This window comes from Trachypithecus francoisi, unplaced genomic scaffold, assembly GCF_009764315.1.
Source record: "Trachypithecus francoisi isolate TF-2019V2 unplaced genomic scaffold, Tfra_2.0 Lachesis_group1, whole genome shotgun sequence".
NCBI lineage: Eukaryota > Metazoa > Chordata > Mammalia > Primates > Cercopithecidae > Trachypithecus > Trachypithecus francoisi.
Window position 1 is genome coordinate 58,687,287 of NW_022681454.1, and position 18,850 is coordinate 58,706,136.

At 38.7% G+C, this 18,850-nt stretch overlaps 1 long non-coding RNA gene across 1 annotated transcript in view; it reads right to left on the bottom strand.

The window, feature by feature from the left end:
* Positions 1-18,106, bottom strand: part of LOC117086357 — a 33,605-nt gene extending 15,499 nt beyond the window's left edge. The window contains exon 1 of the long non-coding RNA XR_004438302.1: positions 18,005-18,106. This is a non-coding gene — a long non-coding RNA (uncharacterized LOC117086357). The remainder of the gene's footprint in view (positions 1-18,004) is intronic.
* Positions 18,107-18,850: the final 744 nt, after the last annotated feature.

The following is an 18,850-nucleotide window of genomic DNA, read 5'->3' on the forward strand; positions in this document are numbered from 1 at the left end:
AATGCCCCTCTGGGATGAAGCTTCCAGAGGAAAGAACAGGCAGCAATCTTTGCTGTTCTGCAGCCTCCGCTGGTGATACTCAGGCAAATGGGGTCTGGAGCAAACTCCAGCAGACTCCAGCAGGCCTGCAGCAGAGGGGCCTGACTATTAAAAGGAAAACTAACAAACAGAAGGGAATAGCATCAACATCAACAAAAGAGATGTCTACACAGAAACCCCATCCAAAGGTCACCAACATCAAAGACAAAAGGTAGATAAATACATGAAGATGAGGAAAAACCAGTGCAAAAAGTTTGAAAATTCCAAAAACCAGAATGCCTCTTCTCCTCCAAAGGATCACAACTCCTCACCAACAAGGGAATGAAACTGGATGGAGAATGAGTTTGATGAATTGACAGAAGTAGACTTCAGAAGGTGGGTAATAACAAACTCCTCCAAGCTAAAGGAGCATGTTCCAACCCAGTGCAAGGAAGCTAAGAACCTTGAAAAAAGGTTAGAGGAATTGCTAACTAGAATGAAAAAAGAACATAAATGATATGATGGAACTGAAAAACACAGCATGAGAACCTCATGAAGCATACACAGGTATTAATAAGCAGGAAGAAAGGATATCAGAGATTGAAGATCAACTTAATGAAATAAAGTGTGAAGACAAGATTAGAGAAAAATGAAAGAAAAGGAATGAACAAATCCTCCAAGAAATATGGGACTATGTGAAAAGACCAAACCTATGTTTTATTGGTGTATGTGAAAATGGTGGAGCCAATGGAACCAAGTTGGAAAACACTCTTCAGGATATTATCCAGGAGAAATTCCTCAACATAGCAAGACAGGCCAGCATTCATATTCAGAAAATACAGAGAACACCACAAAGATACCCCTTGAGAGGAGCAACCCCAAGACACATAATTGTCAAATTCACCAAGGTTGAAATTAAAAAAAAAAGTTAAGGGCAGACGGAGAGAAAGGTTGGGTTACCCACAAAGGGAAGCCCATAAGATTGACAACGGATCTCTTTACAGAAAGTATATAAGCCAGAAAAGAGTGAGGGGGCAATATTCAGCATTCTTAAAGAACAGAATTTTCAGCCCAGAATTTCATATCCAGCCAAACTAAGCTTCATAAGTGAAGGAGAAATAAAATCCTTCACAGACAAGCAGATGCTGAGAGATTTTGTCACTACCAGGCCTGCCTTACAAGATCTTCTGAAGAAAGCACTAAATATGGAAAGGAACAACTGGTACCAGCCACTGCAAAAACATACCAAATTGTAAAGACCATCGACACTATGAAGAAACTGCATCAACTAACAGGCAAAATAACCAGAAAACATCATAATGACAGAATCAAATTCACACATAACAATATTAACTTTAAATGTAAGTGGGCTAAATGCCCCAATTAAAACACATAGACTGGCAAATTGGATAAAGAGTCAAGAGCCATTGGTGTGCTGTATTCAGGAGACCCATCTCTTATGCAAAGACACACATAGGCTCAAAATAAGGGGATGGTGGAATATTTACCAAGCAAATGAAAAAAAAAAAAAAAAAAAAGAACAGGGTTGCAAACCTAGTCTCTGATTACACAGACTTTAAAACAACAAAGATCAAAAAAGACAAAGAAGGGCATTGCATAATGGTAAAGGGATCAATTCAACAGGAAGAGCTAGCTATTCTAAATATATATGCATCCAATACAGGAGCACCCAGATTCATAAAGCAAGTTCTTAGAGACCGACAAAGAGACTTAGACTCCCACATAATAATAGTGGGAGACTTTAACACTCCACTGTCAGTATTAGACAGATCAATGAGACAGAAAATTAACAAGGATATTCAGGATTTGAACTCAGCTCTGGACCAAGCAGACCTAACAGATACAAAATAACTCTTCACCCCAAATTGACAGAATATACATTCTTCTTAGCATCACATCACAGTTATTCTAAAATTGACCACATAATTGGAAGTAAAACACTCCTCAGCAAATGCTAAAGAATGGAAATCCTAACAGTCTCTCAGACCATAGTGCAATCAAATTAAAACAAGGATTAAGAAACTCACTCAAAAACACACAACTACATGGAAAATGAACAACCTGCTCCTGAAGGACTACTGGGTACATAACAAAATGAAGGCAGAAATAAATAAGTTCATTGAAACCAATGAGAACAAAGGCACAATGTACCAGACTCTCTGGGACACAGCTAAAGCAGCATGTAGAGGGAAACTTACAGCACTAAATGCCCACATGAGAAATGGGAAAACGATCTAAAATCGACACCTTAACATCACAATTAAAAGAACTAGAGAAGCAAGAGCAAACAAAATTCAAAAGCTAGCAAAAGACAAGAAATAACTAAGATCAGAGCAGAACTGAAGGAGATAGATAGAGACACAAAAAAATGCTTCAAAAAATCAAGGAATCCAGGAGCTGGTTTTTTGAAAATGGTAACAAAATAGACCACTAGCCAGATTAATAAGAAGAAAAGAAAGAAGAATCAAATAGACAAAAATGAAAAAAGATAAAGGGGATATCACCACTGATCCGACAGAAATACAAACTACCATCAGAAAATACTATAAAAACCTCTATGCAAATAAACTAGAAAATATAGAAGACATGGATAAATTCCTGGACACATACACCCTCCCAAGACTAAAGCAGGAAAAAGTCAAATCCCTGAATAGACTAATAACAAGTTCTGAAATTAAGGCAGTAATTAATAGCCTACCAACCACAAAAAGCCCAGGACCATACGGAGTTACTGCCGAATTCTCCCAGAGGTACAAAGAGGAGCTGGTACAATTCTTTCTGAAACTACCCCAAACAGTAGAAGCAGAGGGACTCCTCCCTATTTTATGAGGCCAGCATCATCCTGATACCAAAATGGCAGAGACAAACACAAAAAACAAAATTTCAGGCCAATATTCCTGATGAATATCAATACAAAAATCTGCAATAAAATAATGGCAAACCGAATCCAGTAGCACATCAAAAAGCTTATCCATCACCATCAAGTTGGATTCATCCCTGGGATGCAAGGCTGGTTCAACATATGCAAATCAGTAAACATAATCCATCACATAAACAGAACCAATGACAAAAACCACATGATTATCTCAATAGATGCAGAAAAGGCCTTTGACAAAATTCAATGCCCCTTCATGTGAAAAACTCTCAATAAACTAGTATTGATGGAACGTATCTCAAAATAATAAAAGCTATTTATGACAAACCCACAGCCAATATCATACTGAATGGGCAAAAGCCAGAAGCATTCCCTTCGAAAACCAGCACAAGACAAGAATGCCCTCTCTCAGCACTCCTATTCAACATAGTATTGGAAGTTCTGGCCAGGGCAATCAGGCAAGAGAAAGAAATAATAGATATTCAAATACAAAGAGAGGAAGTCAAATGGTCTCTGTTTGCAGATGACATGATTGTATATTTAGAAAACCCCATCATTTCAGCCCCAAATCTTCTTAAGCTGATAAGCAACTTCAGCAACGTCTCAGGATACAAAAATCAATGTGCAAAAACCACAAGCATTCCTATACACCAATAACAGAAAAACAGAGAGCCAAATCATGAGAGAACTCCCATTCACAATTGCTACAAAGAGAATAAAATACCTAGGAATCCAACTTACAAGGGATGGGAAGGACCTCTTCAATGAGAATACAAACCACTGCTCAACGAAATAAGAGAGGACACAAATGGAAAAACATTTTATGCTCATGGATAGGAAGAATAAATATTGTGAAAATGGCCATACTGCCCAAAGTAATTTATAGATTCAGTGCTATCCCCATCAAGCTACCATTGACTTTCTTCACAGAATTAGAAAAACTAGTTTAAATTTCATGTGGAACCAAAGAAGAGCCTGCATAGCCAAGAAATCCTAAGCAAAAAGAACAAAGCTGGAGGCATCACGCTACCTAGCTTCAAACTATATACAGGGCTACAGTAACAAAAACAGCATGGTACTGGTACCAAAACAGATGTATAGATGAATGGAACAGAACAGAGGCCTCAGAAATAACGCCACACATCTACTACCATACGATCTTTGACAAACCTGACAAAAACAAGCAATAGGGAAAGGATTCCCTGTTTAATAAGTGGTGTTGGGAAAACCTGCTAGCCATATGCAGAAAACTGAAACTGGACCCCTTCCATACACCCTATACAAAAATTAACTCAATATGAATTAAAGATTTAAATGTAAGATCTAAAACTATAGAAACCCTAGAAGAAAACCTAGGCAGTAGTATTCAGGATATAGGCATGGGCAAAGACTTCATGAGTAAAACACCAAAGCAGTGGCAACAAAAACTAAAACTGACAAATGAATCCAATTAAACTAAAGGTCTTCTGCCCAGCCAAAGAAACTATCATTAGAGCAAACAGGTAACCTACAGAATGGGAGAAAATTTTTGTAATCTATCCATCTGACAAAGGACCAATACCAGAATCTATGAGGAACTTAAACAAATTTACAAGAAAAAAAAAACCCCATCAAAAAGTGGGTGAAGGATATGACAGACACTTCTCAAAAGAAGACATTTATGCAGCCAATAAACATGAAAAAAAACCCTCATTATCACTGGTCATTAGAGAAATGCAAATCAAAACCACAATGAGATACCATCTCATGCCAGTTAGAATGGCGATCATTAAAAAGTCAGGAAACAACAGATGCTAGCAAAGATGCGGAGAAATAGGAACACTGTTGGTGGAAGTGTAAATTAGTTCAACTATTGTGGAATACAGTGTGGTGATTCCTCAAGAATCTAGAACCAGAAATACCATTTGACTCAGCAATCCCATTACTGGGTATATACCCAAAGGATTGTAAATCATTCTACTATAAAGACACATGCACACATATGTTTATTGCTGCACTATTCACAATAGCAAAGACTTGGAACCCACCTAAATGCCCATCAGTGATAGACTGGATAAAGAAAATGTGGCACATATACACCATGGAATACTCTGCAGCCATAAAAAAGGGTAAGTTCATGTCCTTTGCAGGGACATGGATGAAGCTGGAAACCATCATTCTCAGCAAACTAACCCAGGAACAGAAAACCAAATACCACATTGTCTCACTCATAATTGGGAGTTGAATAATGAGAACACATGGACACAGGGAGGGGAATATCACACACTGGGGCCTGTCATGGGGTGGGGGGCTAGGGGAGGGATAGCATTAGGAGAAATACGTAATGTAGATGACAGGTTGATGAGTGAATCAAATCACCATGTCATGTGTACACCTTTGTAAGAAACCTGCACATTCTACACATGTATCCCAGAAATTAATGTATAATAGTAAATGTAAAAAATCAATTTCACCAGCTTAAAATCAAGAAGTTGACAGGTTTGTGCCTGCTCTGGGAGCTACAGCAGAGGATGTTCCTGGACTGTCCCAGGTTCTGGAGGCTGTTGGCATTTTCTGGTTGAATCACTTCATTCATTGCCTCAATTTCCACATCACCTTCTTCTCTGTGTGATAACTTCCTCCTCTGTCTCCCTGTTCTATGGACCCTTGTGTTGGCACTTAGGACTGGCTCAGATAATCCAAGATTATCTCCTCATCTAAACATCCTTAACTTATTTCTGCAAAGATTTTTTTTTCTCAAATAGGTAATATTTATGGATTCTGGAGGTCAGTGCTGGATATCTCATTCAGTCCACTACAGCATAACATTATGCTTTGTAGTTAAGTAAACTTTTATCAGTTTTGATTTAGTAAGATTTTTATTTGCGTATGCCAGTACCAATACATTTTTTCAGGTCTCAAACTTTCCTGTGAGCCCTTCGGAAGCTTTCATCCTAGGCACCTTGCTCATAATGTATAAACAACTATGATAGAGACTTTCTCCCTACTTAAAGCAAATTTGACTGAAAGAAATCGCATCACCTATAGCTAGAGCAGGTGTTTTCTTTAATAAAAAAAAAAAAAACTTTTAACTTCAGGGTACAAGTGCAGGTATGTCACGTAGGTAAACTGGTGTCATGGAGGTTTGTTGTATAGATTATTTCATCACTCAAGTTTGAAGCCTAGTACTTGGGTGATGAATTACTTAGTTATTTTTCCTGATCTTCTCTTTTCTGCAACCCTCCATCCTCTGAAAGTCCCCAGGGTGTTTTGTTCTGCTCTATGTGTTCATGTATTCTCATCATTTAGCTCCCACTTATAAGTGAGAACACGTATTACTTGGTTTTCTATTTCTGTTTTAGTTTTCTAAGAATAATGGCCTCCAGCTCCATCCATGCCCCTTCAAAGGATATGATCCCATTTTTTTTATGGCCTCATAGCATTCCATGATGTATATGTGCTACATTTTCTTTTTCCAGTCTATCCTTGATGGGAATTTAGGTTGATTCCATGTCTTTGGTGTTTTTCTAAGAGGTATTTTGCAGAGGGAATTGCTAGGAGGCATTGACAAAGGAGGAGACTTCTGTCTACAGAGTCTTTGGATTTCATATTTCTGTGGCAACGAATAAGAGAATTATAGAGAGAGTGAAATACTTAATGCTAACTACAGCTCAGAAAGAGAAGCATTAAACTTTAAACCTCAAGCTTTAAGCAAATTTTTGCATTTGCCAGCTCTCAGGAGCTTACTGTGCTGCTAGGCACTATACAGAGCCCTTTTTACATACTAGTTCTACTGCTCAATTTCTTCAAATGAAGTATAATCTCTTCTTATAGATGAAGAAGCAAGGTACAGAGAGGCTAAATAATTTGTTCAAAGTCACCCAGCAAGTGGATGGCAGAGGCAGAATTTGAACCCAGGTCTGTCTTGCTATAAAACCCTACTTATCTTGTGTGCACTATGCTGTATCATTTCAAAAAATGCATAAAGCACATGACAAAGAAATTAAAACTGTAGCGTAAATCACAAAAAGATTACAATCAGAATAGAGACTTAACCTCTGGCACTCCAATTTAGTTTTCACTCATTCCCTGAGATAGGGAAACAATAGTCGATACCATTACTTGAACTACAGATGTGTGTGGTTATTTACATTTGATAGACTATATATAATTGATTTCATTATATAAGTGTTGATCTTTGCAACTAAACTTTTTCTGTAATCTTTAGTCTTTGAGGGTCTTGAATTAGAACTTCCTCAGATAGCATTCATATCCAAACTTAATGTATTCAGTTAATATTAACAGTCATTATCACTGTGCCCGTAGTGGATGAGCTAGGAAAACCCTTATCTCATATTGAAGAATTTCCCAAATGTTGGGGTCTTGTTTAATAGTTATACTTTTTACTATAGTATTATTTACTTGATATTCTTTTATTTCCTGTGTTTTAAATTCCTACTTATTTAAAAGGCAACTATATCACTATTGTAATTAGAATATCAGCATCTCTGTAAACAGAAGGTAAACAACCAGTATTAATGCAATGAAAAGGAAACAATATTTTTAAATTCTGGGTAGACGGTATTAACTGCCCATGGAAAATGTTTGGGACTTGCCTTGTTATTGTTTGAAAGGGAGATGAGCAAGTCTTTGAGAGCTGGTAAATGCACAATGGTATCAATTCCAAACTTCCTCCTTGACAAAATCTGAGGATTTAATGAAACCCTCATTTAATTCTAGCGAAAGGAGTAATGTTCTCACTAGATAATCAATATACCTATGTGTGCATTGCGAAGCACATGAACACATCTTGCTACCACCCATGACTGTCCTCCGACTTTTGGTAACAGGCTTGAAATTAAGATTCAGCATTATGTGCTTCTTTGCCATCTGAAACTGGGAGAGTTTTTAATGGCCTAATCACAAGCTCCCCCCTCCTCCATCCTACTCCTGTGGATAAAGTCCTCCAGCCAAACAACACTCCTTATCAGAGGAACCAGGCACAGTGTCTGCTTATCCCTCAATAGCAGGCTTTAGTTCCCTGCCTGCAAGATTACTAAAACAAGCCAACCATGTGATTCTGCAGGAATCAAGGGTCACCTCACCCTCTTGGTTCTACAAAGCCTGCCTCCCACAACCCTGCTTGTTCACTCTATTCCCAAATGCAACTCTCCCCTACTGCCCTGAGTGGAGTGTGGTGTTCCTCCACAATTTGTGCATCTATGTGACTGATAAACTGCTGGGATATAATCTGCCCAGTGCTGGGTGTTGTGTGTTCTGCCATCCCTGTAAGTCCAGGGTAGGAATGCCTCCCTCACCAATGGAGTGAAGAAGAGACAATCAAAACGTACTCCAGTTTGGGAAATATTGCCATCCTACAGAATGTCACCCAAGCACATCATCTTCCTATTGATAGGAGTGCACTCCTTCCTTAAAGGAGCACCAGATCATCCCTGGAACAGACAGACTACAAGTGTCATTTGGGTAGCAAGTTCTTGAGACGAGGGAATCTTTTGTCTCCTCAAGAGTCTTCATTTAACCTTGTGAAGAGAAACAGTGCACTTGGTTTGGCACGTCTTTGGTAGATTTTTATCTACAAGATCTGATATGAGGACTTTTTATGCAAATTATCTTTTCTTATTGCCCTGCCAAAGTAGTTTTAACTCCTGTGAGCACAACACTTAGCATTAAAAACTCTTATTTTCCAAAGATGACTGACAAAATGCTAAAAGTTGTGCTGTATGCAGTTAAGAGGATAGATTCTGGATGCTCAGGAATCAGGCTGCCTGGGTTCAAATACAAACCACTTATTTGCTGTGTGAGTTTTGGGCAAATTTCTGAACCTCTCTGAGCCTCAGTTTTCCTACTAACAGTACCTTTGTCATGGGATTTCAGCGAATATTAAATGAGTTACATAGAAAGAGCTTAGAATAGTACCTGGTACATAGTAAATGTTCAAGAAATGCTAGCTATTATTATTAAAGAAGCAGCACCACAGTACACCTTTAACACCTGTTAAGTAAGAACCAGAGACAGTAAGAGCCTGAGGAACAAAGAAACTTGACATGCATATATTGATGGGAGTATGGGCATAGGGTATCATCCAAAGCTGCTGGGACACTGCAAGGGAGGTTTATAGAAGACAGAAGGCTCTGGGTGCCTGGGAAAGGAGGAAGAAATATGAAATAGGCAAAAAAGAGGGGTGTAAATAAGCTTCACCGCCCTTAGCATTTTCATGGAGGCTGGCTTGTCATTCCACATACTGGGCATTCAAGAAATGATGTTGGTTACAGATTTACGAGATTGACAGAATTTTATGCTGTCTTCCTTCTCTGATGCATTCTTGCATCCTCCCTTGCTTTGTAGTTTCTTCTGTGCATATCGTTTTCTACCAGTTTTTAACTTCCTTACGGGCAAGAAGTTTATCTTCCCATTTTTTTCCCACTGAGAGTAGCACAGTACCTAGCACAAAGAACGGAGATAATCAAATACATGCTCAATTAATTGCTGTGCGTGCTAGTATGGATACTAATTGAACTTCTGCCATCAATAAACTGAAAACACCATTGTTTAAACAAAATAGAAGTTTATTAATATTTTTCTGTCATGCAACAGCTCAAAAGTAGGTGGCTTTGTTTCATGATGTCATTCAAAGAACCAGGATCCTTTATCTCATGGCTTTATTACTCCCTAGGGATTTGCCTTCATCTTGGGGTGGTCAGTGTTGTTCAGTCCAAGGAGTGAGGGAAAGAGCAGCGTAGGGGATGCAGTTTCCTTTGGGGATAGCTTCTGCTCACACACCATTGGCCAACACTCAACCACACAACCACACAACCTCACTTAGCTGGGAGAAGTGGACTGTAGAAGAGCAGCCATTCACTCAACTAATACTCAGATATAAAGAAAGAAAGGGAGAACAATGTTGTGAAATGATTAGAAGTCTCACTTTGCTAATTCTGGAATATTCACCCAACACTTACTTTGTGTGCCTTAAGTGCTTCTTAAGAAGAGAGATTAGATGGGAAGGGAGAGGATGAGAATCTTCACTCTAGCACCCTCCTGACATAAGGAGGCTTTGTGTGCCTCAGCCCCTGAACCAGGACCTCTGTGACTGACACCCATCTTTCTAGGAAGTCACAGGTCCTCAGATGATTTTTGGTCTGAGGCCAAATGGCATGTGTCATCCGTACCTTGAAAGCATTTTTTTCCCCATGAAAGAAAAATGTAAAGGGAAGGGGGAGCTGGAATGTTAAGCATGGTGTGATCCTTCAAGAAATAAATGTGCATATTTTTGTTTCTGATGCAGTCCTACCAAATATAGAAAGCATTTCAGAATTCTCTGAGAGCAATCCTGGATTGGAATGTAAATGTAGAAATCATTTTTAGCACCAATAGACAGACACATAAATGTGAATAGTCTTTCTAATTCAGGAGTTTTCCATTTTCAAGTCATGAAAACTTTGCAATTAAAAAATTTTGAAGCATGAATCAAATGACTAAATTTTACTGATGTAAATGTACAAAGTAAATGACAATAAAACTAAGAGTCCATGTTTGTGGACAATCCATGACCGTAGGATAGTCAATTGGCGGTTTTAGAGTTGGAATAACTTTTCTCTTCTTTCTTTCTTTTTACCTGATTCATGCAATTCAATTATAAGGCAGTCTGCCTGTACATGGTCACAAGGACTTTCTGTGCTCATTTTTTAGCTTCTTAATTATACTTGAGGATAATTGCCCTAATATAGTATATAAATGGAAGTGGAATTGTTGAGTTAGGAGAATAGAAAATAACTGATTTCAGAAATAATATTCTTATGAAATGTAATCACATAAAAATTTGAATAATATTACACACATACACACACGCATACTCACATTATCTTTAAAATATATTACTTAAAAGTCTAGGGTTATTCTTTAGCTGAATCTCTTTGAGCTTGCGGTTAGAATAATTGGAGTCCTGTTATTCACCCTGATATGATTTCTCCATGTATGTACCCAAACAACCAGCAGTTGAAGGGATAATGCTGTGTTCACAGACTCTGCAGCCTGGGATCACAGGACACTGACAGAAAGCTGCATTTCTGTAAAGCAATCTTTCCTTCTGAAGGCATCTTTCCCTCTGATGGGTCACTCTCGGGCAGCTGCTTGTGCAGGTCTTAGCATAGCTGCCTCCTGTTACTGAAGTGTCAGCTCTTCTTAAATAAGCTCACTGTGACTATTTTTCTTAAAGTCACTCTTTACCTTACCCCAGGCACTTGGTGATATCACCATTGGATTGTCCTCTCTGTCTCTGCTTCCATTAGACTGTGAACTTGGTGGCAGGAACCATATCTGTAGGGCATAGCTATGTCTCGTGTGCCTAGAACAGTGCTTGGCACTGATCAAGTACAGGATAATTGTTGGTTGAATAAACAAATGATCCTTGATTGTGATTTATGCTTCATCCTGGTGACTTTTACTTTACTATATCTTCACAATAAAAAGTGTGATTATTGTAAATAGTACATTTATTACTTAGGAGATGCAGCTGCTGAAGGAGAGGCCCAGAGAGCTTAGGCATTATTCCCAAGGCACACAGGATGTGTGGAGCTGGAATCACAGGCCAAATCCTTCCTAGTCTAGGACTCCTTCTCTTTCAGCTCCCTCAAGTTGCTGCCCAATCTGATGTGAATCCAGTGATGTAAGGTATGTGAAAATACCTTGGAGAATATAATGGATTACGGAGGAGATATCTTTACTGTATTTTTGAGTATACAAAATTCCCACCATTGAAAATAGTTATTTAATGGCAAAGTGGTTTCACCCTCTAAGTAGAAATAGAGATGCTATCAGGGTACTCATTAGAAAAAAACTATACTGAGACAATGCCTTTCTGTAGCAATGTAGCTTAGCGTGGGCATTAATAAATTGGTTCACAGTTGTGTGGGCTTGCAACTGATATTTCTAGTGATCTGAAACAAGTGTGGAGAAGGTGATGAGTAGAATTTAGTATAGTGTTTTGCTTAATCATTGATTTAAATGCATTTTTATATTTTTGAAATCATCACAAATTTACAGAAAAGTTGCAAGAAAAATACATAGACCTTTTTTCTAGAAGTTTTTGAAAGAAAGTTTCCAAGTGGATGTCCCATCATTTCCAAATACAGTAGTATGTATTTCCGACAAAAATGACATGTCCTACATAACCACAATACAACAATTAAAATAAGAATATTAATAGTTGTACATTTTCCATTGAGTTTTAGACCTAATTTAAGTGTCTAATATCCCCATAGCAAAATAATTTTATAATTGAGTTTGTATTTCATTTTAAATTTTCTCTAGAAACCTTGGAAAGAACCATTGTCTAAATAAATTACAAATAATTGACTTTTTTGGTGGCAAATTAGTTTTGGCCACCTTACAATTATATATGGTCACTTAGATGTAGAAGAAATAAAAGTCTGATGGTTTTAATATTCCTTAATTTATTCCTTAATATATTTTAACATTTTGACAGAACTGAAGGCACCCGTACTCACCATGAGCTTGTCTGACTGCCACTCGTGTGAGGACCTTCTTCAGAGTATTCTTTATGCAACAGTTTCTATCGTCTCCTCAAGACAGTTCTGCTAGTGCCAGAGACTAGTCTGAACTGAGGGCTTCTTACTTTCTCAGGAACAAACAGAGAACCCCAGCCCCCACCCCCAATCCCTCCCATGTCCATCTCCCTTAGCTGGTCATGTGCTCTGTCAGCAGGTTTTTAAGCAAACAGTAAGCTTTTGTTTTTGTTTTTGTTTTTGTTTTGAGGCAGAGTCTCACTCTGTCACCAGGCTGGAGTGCAGTGCTGCGATCTCAGCTCACTGAAACCTCTGACTCCCTGGTTCAAGCGATTCCCCTGCCTCAACCTCCCAAGTAGCTGGGACTACAGGCGTGCACCACCATACCCAGCTAATTTTTGTATTTTTAGTAGAGACAGGATGTCACCATATTGGCCAAGATGGATTCGATCTCTTGACCTCGTGATCCATGAAGCAGCCTTAGAATAGTGATGCTATCTAAGGCAGATAAATTACTGGAATGTAGTTCTATTACTTAATATAGCATGCAAGAACTTAACACCTGTTTCCACTCATTCCCCCCAAGTAAGCAGAATTCTACTGAGAAAACGGTATTGTGTTTTTTTTCTAATTACAAGAATGAAAGTAGTAGTTATATTTTATTTAGATAGTATGGAAAAGCAAAATAAGTAAATAGATAAAAATGTTTGCAAGACATAATCTTAGTAAACATAAATACGTACTATAACCTGTTTTATTTACTTAGGAAAAAGTCATTAATTATGTCCTATGTTATTGACACGTCATACATCAGAATTTCCCAAAGTTTGTTCTAGTGCATTGAAATTGATAATGGAATAAGTGAGGGAAATGCAGTATCCTGTACTTCCTTAAATAAAGTAAGCTGTTTAATTTGCTTTAACTTGGTGTTTCCCAAACTACTGTCCATAGGACTGACTTTTGATCAAAATCTTTTAACACACTTTGATAAATACTCTTATTTCTAAACCAAGTAATTTAATGACTTTGGAGCATGTAATCTGAGTTGATGGGTGCTGATGAGTTGATGGGTGCAGCACACCAACATGGCACATGTATACATATGTAACAAGCCTGCATGTTGTACACATGTACCCTAGAACTTAGAGTATAATAATTAAAAAAAAAAGAATTAATTCAGATCCAAATAGCAGAAGATTCAATCACAGTAGTTCCACCAGATAGTTTATTTTTCTCATATCATAAGAAGTGAGGCTGTGGAGCAGCCTCACTTGTGGTGTCATAGGAGCTCTTTCCATCTCATTCCACCATTTTAAAATTTCTACTTCACTGTTGTAAAATACCTGCTACACCTCCAGGTATTAATTACCTAGTCTAGGCAAGAAGAAAAAGGAAGGGGTCAGGAAGACTGATGGACGGGCCAAAGGGAACGGCAGCCTTTGACCAGACTGCCCCTTAAAAATCAATCATATTTCTCAGAAATCTCACCAGTAACTTCTACCCATGCCTCACTGGCCAGCTCTGGGCCACTTGATTACCCTGAGCTACAAGCATGTCTGGGAAAGTGAGTGCTTTAGCTTTCCAGCCTCTGCAATTGAGGAGGTCAAGAGATGGGTATAGGGAAGAGCCTTTGGATAGACAAACCACCACATTTGCCTCTACCCATTCCCTTGACTACTCAACATTCCCAGGCCCTTGTTCCTCATCATTGCTGGTCTCTCCCCTTTCCAGTGAAGAGCACACCGAAGTTTCATTCAGTTACCACATCCAGCTTGAAATTCAGGACCTCTGTGTGATATGCTGTCCTATTTGTCAAGTCTAAGTGTAGATTATGTTCTAGTGACCCATAAGTCAAAAGATAAATTATCTGTCTTCAATGTGTACAATATACAATGAGAGAGAAAGAATTTTCATATAGGAAAAAAACTGTGATAATGGCAAACAAAAATCAGTTTCTATCTGTAAAAAATAGTAAATCTTGTTTGTTAAGAATTGCAGGGACAGGCCGGGCCCGATGATTCATGCCTGTAACCCCAGCACTTTGGGAGGCCCAGGTGGGTGGATCACCTGAGGTCAGGAGTTCAAGACCAGCCTGGTCAACACAGCAAAACCCTGTCTCTACTAAAAACATAAAAATTAGCTGGCCATGGTGGCGGGCACCTGTAATCCCAGCTACTTGGGAGGCTGAGGCAAGAGAATCACTTGAACCTGGGATATGGAGGTTGCAGTGAACTGAGATCACACCATTGCACTCCAGCCTGGGCAATAAGAGCAAAACTCCATTTAAAAAAAAGAATTGTAGGGACCATCGTACTTAGAAGGGACTGCACTTCTTGGTTAACCAAACTGGCAGTTCCTAGTTCTGCCATAGTGAGGTTCCTCATTGTTCATTGTCCTCCATAAACACAGGGAAGATGACTTTCTGGGAGGCTACACATCTTTTTCAGGTCCTTCCCAGTGGTACAAGTTTAAGGAACCCTAATCCAGCTTTATGGATTAAGTACTCACAAGGTTACCATTAGCCAGGGCTGGGATTCCTCTGTAACCACAGTTTCTTTAAAAATTTAGCTTTCTTCTCTATTTTCTCTGGATTAATTCCATGTGTGAAAAATCATAGCCAAAGAACTTGCATGTGGCGGCAGGCCCCGAAGTCCATCCTTCTCTCCTTTAGATAAAGTCATTATTACCTTAAGACAAGGAGGAAAACAGTCTCTATTGGGGCACCTCATGTCTCTCATTTGGAAATAATCTTCTTGCCCAAACTCACACTTCTGTCTTTGCCTCCAGATATACCCTATATCCTGGCCATGCCCTGGCTAAAATATCCCCCCTACTTTTTCTACAAATCTTGCTCTCCTCTTTTATGTACATGCACAGGTCTGGTTTTAATAAGAGAAAATGCAACCTGAAATCAGTAGGCTAAGAAGAAGAAAATGGTTTAAGTTTTATCCCACTGCTTCCCTCCAACATTCTGTTTCTTATCTCCCTTCCATACCTTAGATGACATTTTAGGCAGAGCCCCACATACCTATTGACTTCAGCTCTTAAATAGCAGTCATTTTTGTTGACTCTAAATTTCACCAAAGGCATTAAAAAGTGCAGTACAGTTAATATTTCAATGCCACCTGCAATTAAAAATGTTCCTCCTCCCCAGTACTTTCCGCCCTGACTTTTGGCCTGGAGGCTGCTGTGGAAAGAGGGACCATGTCTGTTTTTCATTCTTCCTTCACTCATACACTTTCCTGCTGCTGGCTTCAGGAACCAGGAAGTTGAAGTTTAGGGAAGAGAAAGGAAAAATTAAAGGAGAGGTATAGAGTTGCATCTGCCTGGAGCTGTGGTGATAGGATAGTTGGTGTCTTCTGTTGCCTTTGAGGGAGGCAGTGTACAAACACTTGGCCTATTGTGAACTCCACAGATGTACCCTCTGAAACCCTAGTGCAGCTCACTCATTCTACAAGTGACATGTTTGAATGAGATCTACTTCAACAGCTTATGCTTAACTACTTTCTGTGCTATCACTTAACTGACAGGATGAAGTACACGCATCTTCCACCACTAAATGGTGGCAATATAACTTGCCCAACTGTTGGCCACTTTCTTTTTGCTCTGCTCTTCTCTACCACTGCAGCATTTCTTCTGCCTTTCGCATTCTCCATGTGGGAGACAGACATCAGTCTCTATATTCTTGTAATTCTTACATTCATGGGGATCTATGTGATATATTTTCCTCTTTAGCTCTCTCAGCATGTTTTTCTCCTCTCTAGTGAAAGCGCCTAGACTTGCATTTCTGTTGTTTGGTAAATAGGAGTGAGGTGCTCATCTCTTCTTCCGTCTCTAACAGAGGTCATGGGGATTCTCTAATAGGGGTCTTTGTAAGGGAAATCTTCCCTTTTATGACTGAGGGAGAGGAAAGAAGACTGCCACTCACATCTCCCTGATGCTCCCTCTATGAATTGCCTTCTTGCAGCCCCCATTTTGAATGTCAATTTTCCTCTCATAGAGCCTAGAAAGAGTGATGATCACAATACTGGGATGACTTTTTTTTCTAATGTATTGCATGGAAATTGTAAAGAGTGATCTCTTCAAAGACTGTAGGTCCTTGTCACTAATGTTCTTAACTGCAGGGGTTTAGCCAAAAAATGCCAAGACCCCCGGGAAAGTCCCTTTTAACACCCAATAAATTTTACTGAGTGTTTTCTATATACTAGGCATTGCACTCAGGCATTGTATAGATTCTTTCATTCTCATAACTCTATGGAGTGGATATTAATATTCCCTTGTACAGATGAGAATATTGAGGTTTAGTTGAAGTGCTTATTCAAAGTTGCACAGCTGACAAGTGTCTGAGCTGAAATTCAAAGCTCAGCAGTCTGATCCCAGAGCCAAGACCATTAAAACTAAGCTATCTTGTCTCCCTTTCTGTGTAAGCCCTCTGCATCCAATAAGAATTCTGTATTAGATGAAGTGATAATTCTCTTGCTGTAATCTCTCTAAGAAAATCCAGGGGAATCATTAGATTAGGGGTTGGACTATTTTTGTAAAGAAAGTTGAATTGGAACACACCCACACCAATCTGTTTATGTAGTCTATGGCTGTTTTCATGCTATAGCTACAGGGTTGGGTAGTGCGACAGAGGCAGTATGGCCTGTAAGCTGAAAATATTGCCTATCTGGCTCTTTACAGGACAGGTCTGAAGCCTGTTCTAAATAATTAAGGAAGTTAACTCCAGCTCTGCAATTTACATAGTCTATTATGCCACTTCAGGTTGTGTCCCTGTTAGCTATCTGTTTGCTCCCTGGGGTCTTTGTGAATATTAGCTGTGCAAATCTCAAATCTCCTCATTTGGGTTGTGCAAATCTAAAATCTCTCAGACTTTTAACAGACTTTTTAAGCTGAGAGTTGATTATGTGTTAGGTTGTACCATATGAAGTTGCCAATATCTGACTACCTTTGATCTACAAAAATGGTAATTTCATATGTTTTAACCAAAATATTATGTAGTTTTCAAATGAAACAGACATAGGGTTTGAATTCTGTGCTCTTCACTTATCAGAGATATGACTTTGGAAGACTTATTTAACTTCCCCAAATCGCTATCTCCTTACCTATACAATAAAGAATAGTAACTTCTCTCTTCTCAGAATTGGTACGAGAATGGCGAGTATTATATAAAATATTTAGCTGGAAATAAAAGTTCTTAATAATCTATAACTGAGTTTTTATTGCTGTTTATTATCATTATCAAGAAGGTGTAGATCAGGGAACCCCTTTCATAAGATGTTATGAGGTCTGGCCTTGCTGGGGGCAATTTACCTGCCTCTGTGTATACAGATTTCCCTAGGATTCTCCTTACCATATTTCCTCATAGACAGATCCCATACATGGAAATAGTTAGCTCCAGTCTAGGAGACATGTATTCTCAGAGAAATCTAAAATTGATATGCTTTGGCTGGGATGGTAGTAGTGAGTACATGTAAATGAGACGGGTGACCTCTACCATCCGAAGCAAAATACAGGATATTGAGAAATAGTTTTAGAATTGACCAATTAGGTCATGATATCTCACCTCAAACTGATGTTTTTTCTCTTTCTTGTCTAGTGGGTTGAGCCTCTTTTCTATAAACTCTCCTTCCTGTTCAACTAAAGACTGGAACACTCATTTATTGTCACTCAATTTATTTGCACTCAGGAGCAGAAAAACTGTTAAACTGCCAATAACAGCTACTGATACACCCTGGCTCCTTCAATCTAAGGCAGTTCTATTCTAGATTAAATATGAAATTGATCTGTCTTGTCTGGAGTGGTGGTGATGGGTACACGTGAAGAAGAATTGGTCTTCTAAAATGTAGAGGAGAAGCCAGAGCTTAGAACTCTTATGCTAAGTACAATGGAAATAAAGCATGTTCATTAAAAAGCTATAGGCTTTAAAATGTTGTGAGAAAACATTATTTTATTTAGCAAAATACATTCTAACATCTTCAAGTTGTGAAAATTGATGTTCTCATAAGAAAAACACTACAAATTGAAGTGTTGAGGGGGCTGGCAGCGATGAAAGGAAGGAAGATAGTGAAAGAGAAATAGAGAAATGAACAAGGAGCTAATAAAGCTAATGATGTCTAGGCTTTGGGGCACCTCATTTGAATGAGCTCCTCCTGAGGCCCTGTATCTACTATTATATTTATAATTTTGTACTTGTCTTTTAAAAGGCCCCAGAATACTACAAGCATCAGGCCCTTAGGAAACAGTGAAACATGAAAGAAGAGAAAGAGGAGGAGGAGGAGTTGTTTCTAGTTGTGGGAATGCAGGAGAAAATTTTAAGAACCAGGAGAATTAATTTGGATTTTAGGCTGATTGCCTTGTTGCACTGAGATACAATTTCCTTTTGTAGGCACACGTTTGGTGACTCTTTTAG